Source organism: Canis lupus, chromosome 21 (assembly GCF_011100685.1).
Source record: "Canis lupus familiaris isolate Mischka breed German Shepherd chromosome 21, alternate assembly UU_Cfam_GSD_1.0, whole genome shotgun sequence".
In the NCBI taxonomy this organism is placed as follows: Eukaryota; Metazoa; Chordata; class Mammalia; order Carnivora; family Canidae; genus Canis; species Canis lupus.
The window spans coordinates 29,422,074-29,437,575 of NC_049242.1; positions in this window are offsets into that span (position 1 = coordinate 29,422,074).

Here is a 15,502-nt window from a genome sequence, read left to right on the forward strand (position 1 = left end):
GTTTCTTCTTTAAACATTTGATAGAATTCCCCAGGGAAGCCATCTGGCCCTGGACTTTTGTGTCTTGGGAGGTTTTTGATGACTGCTTCAATTTCCTCCCTGGTTTTTGGCCTGTTCAGGTTTTCTATTTCTTCCTGATCCAGTTTTAGTAATTTGTGGCTTTCCAGAAATGCATCCATTTCTTCTAGATTGCCTAATTTATTGGCGTATAGCTGTTCATAATATGTTTTTAAAATCGTTTGTATTTCCTTGGTGTTGGTAGTGATCTCTCCTTTCTCATTCATGATTTTATTAATTTGAGTAACTTCTTGCAAGATACATCCATAAAGGCAAAAGAAACAAAAGCAAAAATGAACTATTGGGACTTCATCAAGATAAGAAGCTTTTGCACAGCAAAGAATACAGTCAACAAAACTAAAAGACAACCTACAGAATGGGAGAAGATATTTGCAAATGACCTATCAGATAAAGGGCTAGTTTCCAAGATCTATAAAGAACTTATTAAACTCAACAACAAAGAGACAAACAATCCAATCATGAAATGGGCAAAAGTCATGAACAGAAATCTCACAGAGGAAGACATAGACATGGCCAACATGCACATGAGAAAATGCTCTGCATCACTTGCCATCAGGGAAATACAAATCAAAAGTCGGAGAAGGACAAACATTATATGTTCTCATTCATTTGGGGAATATAAATAATAGTGAAAGGGAATATAAGGGAAGGGAGAAGAAATGTGTGGGAAATATCAGAAAGGGAGACAGAACGTAAAGACTGCTAACTCTGGGAAACGAACTAGGGGTGGTAGAAGGGGAGGAGGGCGGGGGGTGGGAGTGAATGGGTGACGGGCACTGGGTGTTATTCTGTATGTTAGTAAATTGAACACCAATAAAAAAAAAAAAAAAACCACAATGAGATACCACCTCACACCAGTGAGAATGGGGAAAATTAACAAGGCAGGAAACCACAAATGTTGGAGAGGATGCAGAGCAAAGGGAACCCTCTTGCACTGTTGGTGGGAATGTGAAATGGTGCAGCCACTCTGGAAAAGTGTGTGGAGGTTCCTCAAAGTCTTAAAAATAGACCTGCCCTACAACCCAGCAATTGCACTGCTGGGGATTTACCCCAAAGATACAGATGCAATGAAACGCCGGGACACCTGCACCCCAATGTTTCTAGCAGCAATGTCCACAATAGCCAAACTGTGGAAGGAGCCTTGGTGTCCATGGAAAGATGAATGGATAAAGAAGCTGTGGTCTATGTATACAATGGAATATTCCTCAGCCATTAGATATGACAAGTAGCCACCATTTGCTTCGACTTGGATGGAACTGGAGGGTATTATGCTGAGTGAAATAAGTCAATCGGAGAAGGACAAACATTATATGTTCTCATTCATTTGGGGAATATAAATAATAGTGAAAGGAAATAGAGGGGAAGGGAGAAGAAATGGGTAGGCAATATCAGAAAGGGAGACAGAACATGGAAGACTCCTAACTCTGGGAAACGAACTAGGGTGGTGGAAGGGGAGGATGGTGGGGGGTGGGGGTGACTGGGTGGTGGGCACAGAGGGGGGCACTTGACAGGATGAGCACTGGGCGTTATTCTGTATGTTGGCAAATTGAACACCAATAAAAATAAATTTATTATTAAATAAAAAAATAAATGCCCCCCATATGAAATAAATAGATATTGAATTATTCAAGAAAAGAGACTATATCTTGTCTAATTCTATTAAATAAAGTTTAAAAAAATACAAGGGAGTCTATGATGCTGCGAAGTTGTGGTTATCTTTGGGAACCAAATGAAAGTCACTGCATGTCACTGCACTCCTGTAGTTGGGTCTGTCAGTATAGGTATACTTAAGATCTGTGCACTGTACTCTACAGAAGTTATATTTTAATTTATTTATTTATTTTTTTATTTACTTATGATAGTCACAGAGAGAGAGAGAGAGGCAGAGACACAGGCAGAGGGAGAAGCAGGCTCCATGCACCGGGAGCCCGATGTGGGATTCGATCCCGGGTCTCCAGGATCGCGCCCTGGGCCAAAGGCCGGCGCCAAACCTCTGCGCCACCCAGGGATCCCTATATTTTAATTTAAAGAGATGCATGACAATAAAGACCTCATAGAAATGGTTGACATAGCTGAATTTACTCGTATGTATTAGATCAGCAATTCTTAAAATTATTGGTCTTACTATTCAATTTACACTATTAAATCTTACTAAATTCTAAAGTGCTTTCGTTTTTATGGTTCACATCCACAAATATTATATACGTTCAAAATTAAAACAAAAATTTTTGCATTTTACATATTAATTTTTAAATAGAAATAAAACTATTACCACAAAACTATTTATGAAAAATAATATATTTTTAAAAACAAAAGTAGTAAGAAGGGTCATATTATTTTATATTTTTGCATGTATTTTAACCCCTGGCTTAATAGACAACTAGATTCTCATATCTATTTCTGCATGCAACCTCCTGAAATAAGTTTTTTGTTTGATATTTATGGAGAAAGTATGACTTTGCATAGATATATATTTGTAAGAGGGAGGAGTTGAGATTTTAATACCTTTTTCAGTTAATTGTGGATATTCCTCTTTGATACTACATCTCAAATCAACAACGGTAGTTTTCTAAAGATTAGTTGCAATGTAATAACTGAAACTTATCCATGAACTTTGGTACTCTGTTGCATTAAAACCCATTGGTCTATAAGAGACATCCGTATTAGAAAAGAAGTTAAATTGTCACTATTTGCAGATGGCATGATATTATACATGGAAAGTTCTAAACATTCCAGGAAAATGCCACTAGAAATAATAAATTAATTCAGTAAAATTATAGAGTACAAAATCAATCCCTAGAAATTGGTAGCATTTCTATACCCTAGTAACAAATTATCAGAAAGAGAAATAAAAAAAATAACATTTAAAATAGCACCAAAAACAATAAAATACCTACAAATAAATTTAACCTTAGAGATGAAAATCTGTACTCTGAAAACTAAGAAACCTTGTGAGGAAAAAAATTGAAGATGACACAAAGAAATGGAAAGACATTCCATGCTCATGAATTGGAAACATGAATATTGTTACAATGTCCATACTACCCAAAACAATCAACAAATTCAATGTAATTCCTATCAAAATGCCAACAACATTTTTCACAAAACTATAACAATCCTAAAATTTGTACAGAACTTCAAAAGATCCTGAATAGCCAAAACACTCTTCAGAAAGAAAAACAAAACTAGAGGTCTCACAATATGAGATATCAAGATATACCACAAACCTGATTAATCAAAATATGGTACTGACACAAAGACAGACACATAGATCCAAAGAACAAAATAGAGAGCCAAGAAATAAACTCATGCTTATATGGTCAGTTAATCTATGACAAAGGAGGCAATAATATACAATGGGGAAATTCAATCTCTTCAGTAAACAGTGCTGGGAAAACTGGTCAGCTACATACAAAAGAGTGAAAATGGGCCACTTGCTTACGCCGAGTTCATACACAAAAATGAACTCAAAATGGACTAAATACCTAAATGTGACACCTGAAACCATTAAGATCCTAGAAGAGAATACCAACAATAATTTCTCTGACATTGGTCTTAACAACATTTTTCTAGACATATCTCTTCAATCGAGAGAAACAAGAGCAAAAATAAAGTATTGGGACTACACCAAAATAAAAAGCTTTTCCATTTGCACAGTGAAGGAAACAACAAAACAAAAAGGCAACCTACTGAATGGGAGAAGATATTTGAAAATGACATATCCAATAAGGTTAATATTTGAACTATATAAACAACTTACACAATTCAATACCATTAAAAAATGGGCATGGGGGACACCTAGCGGTTGAGCATCTGCCTTCAGCTCAGGGCGTGATTCTGGGATCCGAGTCCCACCTAGGGGTCCTTGCATGGAGCCTGCTTTGCCTTCTGCCTAAGTCTCTGCCTCTCTCTCTCATGAATGAATAAATACATCATTTAAAAAATGGGTATGGGACCCGAATAAAATTTTTTCCAAAGAAGGCATACAGATAGCCAAAGAACACACGAAAAGATGCTCACCATCACTAACCATCAAGGAAGTGCAAATCAAAACCACAATGAGATATCACCTCACACTTGTCAGGTGGCTGAAATAAAAAAGACAAGAAATAACAAGTGTCAGTGAAGATGTACAGAGATAACAACCCTCATACACTGTGGGGGGATGTAAATTGGTATAGTCTCTGTGGAAAATATTATGAATTTCTTTAAAAAAATCTAAAAATAGAATTAGCATATGACCCATTAATCACTGGGCATTTACCCCGTGAAAATGAAAAAACTAATTTGAAAGGATACACACACCCCTCTGCTTATTGCAGCATTAGTGACAATAGCCAAGATAAGGTTAGCAATCTAAGTGCCCATTGATAGACAAAGGGGTGAGGAAGGGGAGTGTGTGTGTGTGTGTGTGTGTGTGTGTGTGTGTGATAGTATATTACACAGCCATAAAAAAGGATGAGATTGTGCCATTTGCAATCAATAACATGGGTGGACCTAAAGAGTATTACGGTAGGTGAATTAAGTCAGACTGAAAAAGACAATTACCATATGATTGCACTCATACGTGGAATCTAAAAAACAAATGAATAAACAAAGGTGGAGTGAGTAGAGGAACCAGTGAAATAGGTGATGAGGATTAAAGTCTACAATTATCGTAGTGAGTACTGAGTAATGTATAGAATTGTTGAATCACTATATTGCACACCTGAAAATAATGTAACTCTGTATGTTAACTATACTGGAATTAAAATAAAAAAGTTAATAAAAACAAATGAATAAACAAACAAAAACCAGAATCAGATCTATAAGTACAAAGAGTACAAACAAACAGCATAAGTAATACAGTCATGATATTGTAATAATGTTGTATGGTGACAGATGGCAGTTGTGATTGTGGTGAGCGTAGTACAATTATAAACTTCGTGTGTCAACTATCCTAAAAAATGTGAAATAAATGCAAAAAATTGGTCTACCCATGCATTGGAATCAATCTTTACACATTCATCATCTTATAACACCAATCATTTGTTATTTAGAAATATTGACCTCTGAGTTATACGGATCTTCCAAATGTTGGTATAGTTTATTTTACAATGTGGACTCTGAAAAACTCATTCTAAAGGTAAAAGGATGAAACTGAAAAACCAAATAATAGTTTAATATTACTGTGAAAATTTTTGTGACTTCCTAGGTTCTCCAAGATGGTCTTGAAGCCCTCAGGGTTCATAGCTCAAAGTGCTTTAATTATTACTCTATCCAGGTCACTTCAGCAAGTCTATTACCTATTACTTGTCTTCTATTCTCAGACAAGACAAGACTTCTATTTTTTTAATCCAGAAATATTTCTAATACTGGCCCTTCCTAACACCACTCTTACTGTCTTTGAAAGACCACCTAGAATATCCACCTATTTCTTGTTTTGCCTCTTGTATTTTTCAATTCAAATTTGTCCTATAGCTAATTTTGAAGACATTTTAATCCATGGCTAAACAATCTTCAATGTTTTCCCATCAGTTTGATGGTGGGGCTCAAATTTCTTGGTATGACATTTAATAAGATAAAATTTAGGTTTTATTCTGTCTTTCCATTTTATTTCTTTACAATCCTTAAGCACCCAAAGCAAAAGTGGTCCTGCTTTGGACAATAAATTATATGGTCCTTGTATCCTAGTTTTTCATGCTTAGACTTTGATAGCCCACATCTCAATCCCCAAATCCTACATATACTTCAAATTTATGTGACTTTGCTCAATTTCTTTTCCTTATTTGCAAATTTTTGTCCTGTACTTATCTTGATAAGTCTTTGAATATTGCATGAGAATGTTCCTTCTTTCCTTGATTGATTGATTTTGTCTTTTTCAAGTTTTTATTTAAATTCTGGTTAGCATACAGTGTAATATTACTATCAGGTTTAAAATTAAGTGATTCATCATTTATATACAATAACCAGTGCTCATCACAAAGACCTTCCTTGATAACTATCACCCTTTTAACCCAACCCCCACCCACCTCCCTTCCAGCAACCCTCAGTTGATTTTCTATAGTTAGGAGCCTATTTTCTGGTCTGCCTCTCTTTTTCTCCCTGCACTATATTCATCTGGTTTGTTTCTTCCTTTAAAGAAGCCTGTGCATCCTGGAGTCCAGGGTAAGCTACTGTCACTAAATTCCAACAGGTCCTGGATGTATATTTGCTTCCAAAGGTATTAGTGATTAATTCAGAGTGAAAACCAAGTTTCTCTACCTCACACTTTTCATCTGTTCCATTAAAGCCAAATCCTTTATAAGGATAACAAGGAGTACATCAGTGAGTTTTTTTTCTCACTTATTTGTTTTTGTGTTTGTTTGTTTGTTTCTCTTGAAGAATATGAGGTTTCATGTTTCTAACTTGAGATGTCTACAGCTCTTGCTTCTTATCATTTTCCCTGCCCAGTACTCCAGCTATCTTTAAGATAAAGAACAGGGTTGTGTGGGTTGATCCATACTTTATCTTTCAAAGAGGGAGGTAATTTGATTATAAGTACCATTCAGACTTAGCTTGGAACTCCCCTACCTCTTTATTCTGCCTATGATTCTGGGGGATTAATAAGCAGACAGAATATAGAAAAGGATTGAAAGTACAATAATTACAATGGTACAGGAAGAGAAAACCACCTCAAGGTCTTCATTCAATCTTCTGTGAGCCTTTTGAAGAAACAAAGCAACACACTCTACTACCAAAAGCATACTACACCATATATACTGTACCAAACAACCACACATCAGTCATAATTTCTTTTCTCTCCTTGATGATATAGACTTCATTAACTGGCCCAGGTGCCTAAGACTCCAGAATCTGATGGACAGTACAGTGATTAACACTATCACTGCTGCCTCTGTGTTCCCTCATCCCACACTGGGCAGCCATTTGACACAAAGTGTATGTAGCACCCATTGTTGCTTCTGGCTGTTTAAAAGAGAAAATGGCCTGCTTGGTATCATCACTTGATCCCAGCAAACCCCTAGAAAAATCTGGATGAATCAAATACTGCCTAGGATGTAGGAAGGCCAAGAAGCCTGACTTTTTCACTTTCTTCTTCCTTCCATTCTATGCTTCCCTAGAAATGGCCAATGTGAAGTGTTTTGTTGTTGTTGTTGTTGTTGTTGTTGCTTTTAGGAATTCAGGGTCTGGAATACAAAATAAAATCCTATCCAGAACCTGAAGAATCCTCTCCATGATCCTCTGGAAAAGAATATCAGGAAAAATCTAGATCCAGAAAAGAAAGTTCTAGATTCTTTGAGACTGTTTCAACTTTTTTGCTGTTGTTATTGTATTCAAATGTTTTCCTTGAAATATCAAATTCAATTTTTTGGTGATATATGGTATTATCACTGAATATTTCAAGCATGAATATTTCAAACTATGGAATATATAATTTAAGCAATTCTGTATGTTACATTTTTAAATTTTCCATTAAGCACCCAACATACATCAGGCAATGAATGCTTTGGCAATGAGAGTAAGACCTTTCTGTGCCTGTGCTCTGGTTTTTTTAGGTTTACCTTGTGCATAAACAGTCAACGTGCACAGAAACTCAAATATTTACTCACTTGCCTTTAGAAAAAACAGCAACAATATCAAATGGTTGTCTATACCAAATGGTTGTCTATATTTACCTATTTAAATATACTTACCTGCTGGGAGGTGGCGAGATGGCAGAAGAGTAGGGATTCTCAAAATCCAATCATGAAATGGGCAGAATATATAAACAGAAATTTCACCAAAGAAGACATTCACATGGCCAGCAAGCACATGAGAAAATGTTCCGCCTCACTTTCCATCAGGGTAATACAAATTAAAACACAATGAGATACCACCTCACACCAGTGAGAATGGTAAAAATTAACAAGACAGGAAACAACAAATGTTGGAGAGGATGTGGAGAAAAGGGAACCCTCTTGCACTGTTGGTGGGAATGTGAACTGGTGCAGCCACTCTGGAAAACTGTGTGGAGGTTCCTCAAAGAGTTAAAAATAGACCTGCCCTACGACCCAGCAATTGCACTGCTGGGGATTTACCCCAAAGATTCAGATGCAATGAAACGCCGGGACACCTGCACCCCGATGTTTCTAGCAGCAATGTCCACAATAGCTGTGGAAGGAGCCTCAGTTCCCATCAAAGATGAATGGATAAAGAAAATGTGGTCTATGTATACAATGGAATATTACTCAACCATTAGAAACGACAAATATCCACCGTTTGCTTCGATGTGGATGGAACTGGAGGGTATTATGCTGAGTGAAGTAAGTCAATCGGAGAAGGACAAACATAGGGTGTCATTCATTGGAGAATATAAAAAATAGTGAAAGGGAATAAAGCAGAAAGGAGAGGAAATGAGTGAAAATACCAGTGATGGTGACAAAACATGAGAGACACCTAACTCTGGAAAATGAACAAGGGGTAGTGGAAAGGGAGGTGGGCGGGGGGTTGGGGTGACCGGGTGATGGGCACTGAGGGGGGCGCTTGGCGGGATGAGCACTGGGTGTTATGCTATATGTTGGCAAATTGAACTCCAATAAAAAAAAGAACGAAGCTAATTGAAAGCTGGCTTCAAGACATACTTTAAAAAATAATAATAAGGGGGGAGGAGCAAGATGGCGGAGGAGTAGGGTCTCCAAATCACCTGTCTCCACCAAACTACCTAGAAAACCTTCAAATTATCCTGAAAATCTATGAATTCGGCCTGAGATTTAAAGAGAGACCAGCTGGAATGCTACAGTGAGAAGAGTTCGCGCTTCTATCAAGGTAGGAAGACGGGGAAAAAGAAATAAAGGAACAAAGGCCTCCAAGGGGGAGGGGCCCCGCGAGGAGCAGGGCTGAGGCCGGGGCGAGTGTCCCCAGGACAGGAGAGCCCCGTCCCGGAGGAGCAGGAGCTGCACCGACCTTCCCGGGCGGAAAGGGGCTCGTGGGGAGTTGGAGCAGGACCCAGGAGGGCGAGGATGCCCTCGGGCTCCCGGGGACAGTAACAGACACCTGCGCCCCGGGAGAGTGCGCCGAGCTCCCTAAGGGCTGCAGCGCGCACCGCGGGACCCGGAGCAGCTGGAGGGGCTCGAGCAGAGGAAGAGGCTCCGTGCGGAGGGGGCTGCGCGGTTCCAGGAGCAGCTCGGAGGGGCTCGGGCGGCGGCTCCGCGGAGGGGGCTGCGCGGCCCGGGAGCGCGAATCCACCAGCGCAGGCTCCGGAGCACAGGGCGCCGGGACACAGCCCAGGATCCGGCCTCCCCCGGGACAGGCAGAGGCCAGGAGGGCCCAGGACAGCAAGGACGCTCCTGCCCCAGCTGAGCAGATCAGCGGCCCCGCCCCGGAGCCTCCAGGCCCTGCAGACGGAGAGCTCCGGAGTTCCTGTGGGGGCTGAATCCAGGTTTCCAGAGCTGCCCCGCCACTAGGGCTGTTCCTCCTGCGGCCTCACGGGGTAAACAACCCCCACCGAGCCCTGCACCAGGCAGGGGCACAGCAGCTCCCCCAACTGCTAACACCTGAAAATCAGCACAACAGGCCCCTCCCCCAGAAGATCAGCTGGACTGACAACTTCCAGGAGAAGCCAAGGGACTTAAAAAACACAGAATCAGAAGATACTCCCCTGTGGTTCTTTTTTTTTTTTTTTTTTTTTTGTTTTTGTTTTTGTTTTGTTTTGCTTTTTGATTTGTTTCCTTCCTCCACCCCCTTTTTTTCTCCTTTCTTTTTCGTTCTCTTTTTCTTCTTTTTTTTTCTTTTTTCTCGTTTTTTTTTTCTTTTCTTCCCTTTTTTTTTTCTCTTTCTCTTTTCTTTCCTTCTTTCTCTCCTCTCTTTTTCTCTTTTTCCCAATACAATTTGCTTTTGGCCACTCTGCACTGAGCAAAATGACTAGAAGGAAAACCTCACCTCAAAAGAAAGAATCAGAAACAGTCCTCTCTCCCACAGAGTTACAAAATCTGGATTACAATTCAATGTCAGAAAGCCAATTCAGAAGCACTATTATACAGCTACTGGTGGCTCTAGAAAAAAGTATAAAGGACTCAAGAGACTTCATGACTGCAGAATTTAGAGCTAATCAGGCAGAAATTAAAAATCAATTGAATGAGATGCAATCCAAACTAGAAGTCCTAACGACGAGGGTTAACGAGGTGGAAGAACGAGTGAGTGACATAGAAGACAAGTTGATAGCAAAGAGGGAAACTGAGGAAAAAAGAGACAAACAATTAAAAGACCATGAAGATAGATTAAGGGAAATAAACGACAGCCTGAGGAAGAAAAACCTACGTTTAATTGGGGTTCCCGAGGGCGCCGAAAGGGACAGAGGGCCAGAATATGTATTTGAACAAATTCTACCTGAAAACTTTCCTAATCTGGGAAGGGAAACAGGCATTCAGATCCAGGAAATAGAGAGATCCCCCCCTAAAATCAATAAAAACCGTTCAACACCTCGACATTTAATTGTGAAGCTTGCAAATTCCAAAGATAAGGAGAAGATCCTTAAAGCAGCAAGAGACAAGAAATCCCTGACTTTTATGGGGAGGAGTATTAGGGTAACAGCAGACCTCTCCACAGAGACCTGGCAGGCCAGAAAGGGCTGGCAGGATATATTCAGGGTCCTAAATGAGAAGAACATGCAACCAAGAATACTTTATCCAGCAAGGCTCTCATTCAAAATGGAAGGAGAGATAAAGAGCTTCCAAGACAGGCAGCAACTAAAAGAATATGTGACCTCCAAACCAGCTCTGCAAGAAATTTTAAGGGGGACTCTTAAAATTCCCCTTTAAGAAGAAGTTCAGTGGAACAGTCCACAAAAACAAAGACTGAATAGATATCATGATGACACTAAACTCATATCTCTCAATAGTAACTCTGAATGTGAATGGGCTTAATGACCCCATCAAAAGGCGCAGGGTTTCAGACTGGATAAAAAAGCAGGACCCATCTATTTGCTGTCTACAAGAGACTCATTTTAGACAGAAGGACACCTACAGCCTGAAAATAAAAGGTTGGAGAACCATTTACCATTCGAATGGTCCTCAAAAGAAAGCAGGGGTAGCCATCCTTATATCAGATAAACTAAAATTTACCCCAAAGACTGTAGTGAGAGATGAAGAGGGACACTATATCATACTTAAAGGATCTATTCAACAAGAGGACTTAACAATCCTCAATATATATGCTCCGAATGTGGGAGCTGCCAAATATATCAATCAATTATTAACCAAAGTGAAGAAATACTTAGATAATAATACACTTATACTTGGTGACTTCAATCTAGCTCTTTCTATACTCGATAGGTCTTCTAAGCAAAACATCTCCAAAGAAACGAGAGCTTTAAATGATACACTGGACCAGATGGATTTCACAGATATCTACAGAACTTTACATCCAAACTCAACTGAATATACATTCTTCTCAAGCGCACATGGAACTTTCTCCAGAATAGACCACATATTGGGTCACAAATCGCGTCTGAACCGATACCAAAAGATTGGGATTGTCCCCTGCATATTCTCGGACCATAATGCCTTGAAATTAGAACTAAATCACAACAAGAAGTTTGGAAGGACCTCAAACACATGGAGGTTAAGGACCATCCTGCTAAAAGATAAAAGGGTCAACCAGGAAATTAAGGAAGAATTAAAAAGATTCATGGAAATTAATGAGAATGAAGATACAACCGTTCAAAATCTTTGGGATGCAGCAAAAGCAGTCCTAAGGGGGAAATACATCACAATACAAGCATCCATTCAAAAACTGGAAAGAACTCAAATACAAAAGCTAACCTTACACATAAAGGAGCTAGAGAAAAAACAGCAAATAGATCCTACACCCAAGAGAAGAAGGGAGTTAATAAAGATTCGAGCAGAACTCAACGAAATCGAGACCAGAAGAACTGTGGAACAGATCAACAGAACCAGGAGTTGGTTCTTTGAAAGAATTAATAAGATAGATAAACCATTAGCCAGCCTTATTAAAAAGAAGAGAGAGAAGACTCAAATTAATAAAATCATGAATGAGAAAGGAGAGATCACTACCAACACCAAGGAAATACAAACGATTTTAAAAACATATTATGAACAGCTATACGCCAATAAATTAGGCAATCTAGAAGAAATGGACGCATTCCTGGAAACCCACAAACTACCAAAACTGGAACAGGAAGAAATAGAAAACCTGAACAGGCCAATAACCAGGGAGGAAATTGAAGCAGTCATCAAAAACCTCCCAAGACACAAGAGTCCAGGGCCAGATGGCTTCCCAGGAGAATTTTATCAAACGTTTAAAGAAGAAATCATACCTATTCTCCTAAAGCTGTTTGGAAAGATAGAAAGAGATGGAGTACTTCCAAATTCGTTCTATGAAGCCAGCATCACCTTAATTCCAAAGCCAGACAAAGACCCCGCCAAAAAGGAGAATTACAGACCAATATCCCTGATGAACATGGATGCAAAAATTCTCAACAAGATACTGGCCAATAGGATCCAACAGTACATTAAGAAAATTATTCACCATGACCAAGTAGGATTTATCCCTGGGACACAAGGCTGGTTCAACACCCGTAAAACAATCAATGTGATTCATCATATCAGCAAGAGAAAAACCAAGAACCATATGATCCTCTCATTGGACGCAGAGAAAGCATTTGACAAAATACAGCATCCATTCCTGATCAAAACTCTTCAGAGTGTAGGGATAGAGGGAACATTCCTCGACATCTTAAAAGCCATCTACGAAAAGCCCACAGCAAATATCATTCTCAATGGGGAAGCACTGGGAGCCTTTCCCCTAAGATCAGGAACAAGACAGGGATGTCCACTCTCACCACTGCTATTCAACATAGTACTGGAAGTCCTAGCCTCAGCAATCAGACAACAAAAAGACATTAAAGGCATTCAAATTGGCAAAGAAGAAGTCAAACTCTCCCTCTTCGCCGATGACATGATACTCTACATAGAAAACCCAAAAGTCTCCACCCCAAGATTGCTAGAACTCATACAGCAATTCGGTAGCGTGGCAGGATACAAAATCAATGCCCAGAAGTCAGTGGCATTTCTATACACTAACAATGAGACTGAAGAAAGAGAAATTAAGGAGTCAATCCCATTTACAATTGCACCCAAAAGCATAAGATACCTAGGAATAAACCTCACCAAAGATGTAAAGGATCTATACCCTCAAAACTATAGAACACTTCTGAAAGAAATTGAGGAAGACACAAAGAGATGGAAAAATATTCCATGCTCATGGATTGGCAGAATTAATATTGTGAAAATGTCAATGTTACCCAGGGCAATATACACGTTTAATGCAATCCCTATCAAAATACCATGGACTTTCTTCAGAGAGTTAGAACAAATTATTTTAAGATTTGTGTGGAGGGATCCCTGGGTGGCGCAGCGGTTTGGCGCCTGCCTTTGGCCCGGGGCGCGATCCTGGAGACCCGGGATCGAATCCCATATCAGGCTCCCGATGCATGGAGCCTGCTTCTCCCTCTGCCTGTGTCTCTGCCTCTCTCTCTCTCTCTCTCTCTCTCTCTCTCTCTCTGTGACTATCATAAGTAAATAAATAAAAAAATTAAAAAAAAAAAAAAGATTTGTGTGGAATCAGAAAAGACCCCGAATAGCCAGGGGAATTTTAAAAAAGAAAACCATATCTGGGGGCATCACAATGCCAGATTTCAGGTTGTACTACAAAGCTGTGGTCATCAAGACAGTGTGGTACTGGCACAAAAACAGACACATAGATCAGTGGAACAGAATAGAGAATCCAGAAGTGGACCCTGAACTTTATGGGCAACTAATATTCGATAAAGGAGGAAAGACTATCCATTGGAAGAAAGACAGTCTCTTCAATAAATGGTGCTGGGAAAATTGGACATCCACATGCAGAAGAATGAAACTAGACCACTCTCTTTCACCATACACAAAGATAAACTCAAAATGGATGAAAGATCTAAATGTGAGACAAGAGTCCATCAAAATCCTAGAGAAGAACACAGGCAACACCCTTTTTGAACTCGGCCATAGTAACTTCTTGCAAGATACATCCACGAAGGCAAAAGAAACAAAAGCAAAAATGAACTATTGGACTTCATCAAGATAAGAAGCTTTTGCACAGCAAAGGATACAGTCAACAAAACTCAAAGACAACCTACAGAATGGGAGAATATATTTGCAAATGACATATCAGATAAAGGGCTAGTTTCCAAGATCTATAAAGAACTTATTAAACTCAACACCAAAGAAACAAACAATCCAATCATGAAATGGGCAAAAGACATGAACAGAAATCTCACAGAGGAAGACATAGACATGGCCAACATGCATATGAGAAAATGCTCTGCATCACTTGCCATCAGGGAAATACAAATCAAAACCACAATGAGATACCACCTCACACCAGTGAGAATGGGGAAAATTAACAAGGCAGGAAACAACAAATGTTGGAGAGGATGCGGAGAAAAGGGAACCCTCTTACACTGTTGGTGGGAATGTGAACTGGTGCAGCCACTCTGGAAAACTGTGTGGAGGTTCCTCAAACAGTTAAAAATATACCTGCCCTATGACCCAGCAATTGCACTGTTGGGGATTTACCCCAAAGATACAAATGCAATGAAACGCCGGGACACCTGCACCCCGATGTTTCTAGCAGCAATGGCCACGATAGCCAAACTGTGGAAGGAGCCTCGGTGTCCAACGAAAGATGAATGGATAAAGAAGATGTGGTTTATGTATACAATGGAATATTACTCAGCTATTAGAAATGACAAATACCCACCATTTGCTTCAACGTGGATGGAACTGGAGGGTATTATGCTGAGTGAAGTAAGTCAGTCGGAGAAGGACAAACATTATATGTTCTCATTCATTTGGGGAATATAAATAATAGTGAAAGGGAAAATAAGGGAAGGGAGAAGAAATGTGTGGGAAATATCAGAAAGGGAGACAGAACATAAAGACTGCTAACTCTGGGAAACGAACTAGGGGTGGTAGAAGGGGAGGAGGGCGGGGGGTGGGAGTGAATGGGTGACGGGCACTGGGTGTTATTCTGTATGATAGTAAATTGAACACCAATAAAAAAATAAATTAAAAAAAATAATAATAATAATAAAATTTCCTAATGAGTAAAAATAAAATAATAAAATAAGTGTTTAGTGCTTTGTTACTCAAATTTCTAAAATACTACACTTCTTAGTTTAAAATGAGAAAAATGTAACAATTAAAACCTTTATAAATAACGTATACTTCTGACACTAAGAAATACACGCTACTATGATTTAGTGGTTCTTTATTTCCTGTGTATGTAATTTTTAAAAATCAGGATCCTAGGATTCCTGGTGGCTCAGTGGTTAAGTGTCTGCCTTTGGCTCAGGTCATGATCCCGGGGTCCTGGGATCAAGTCCCACATGTGGTTCCCCATAGGGAGCCTG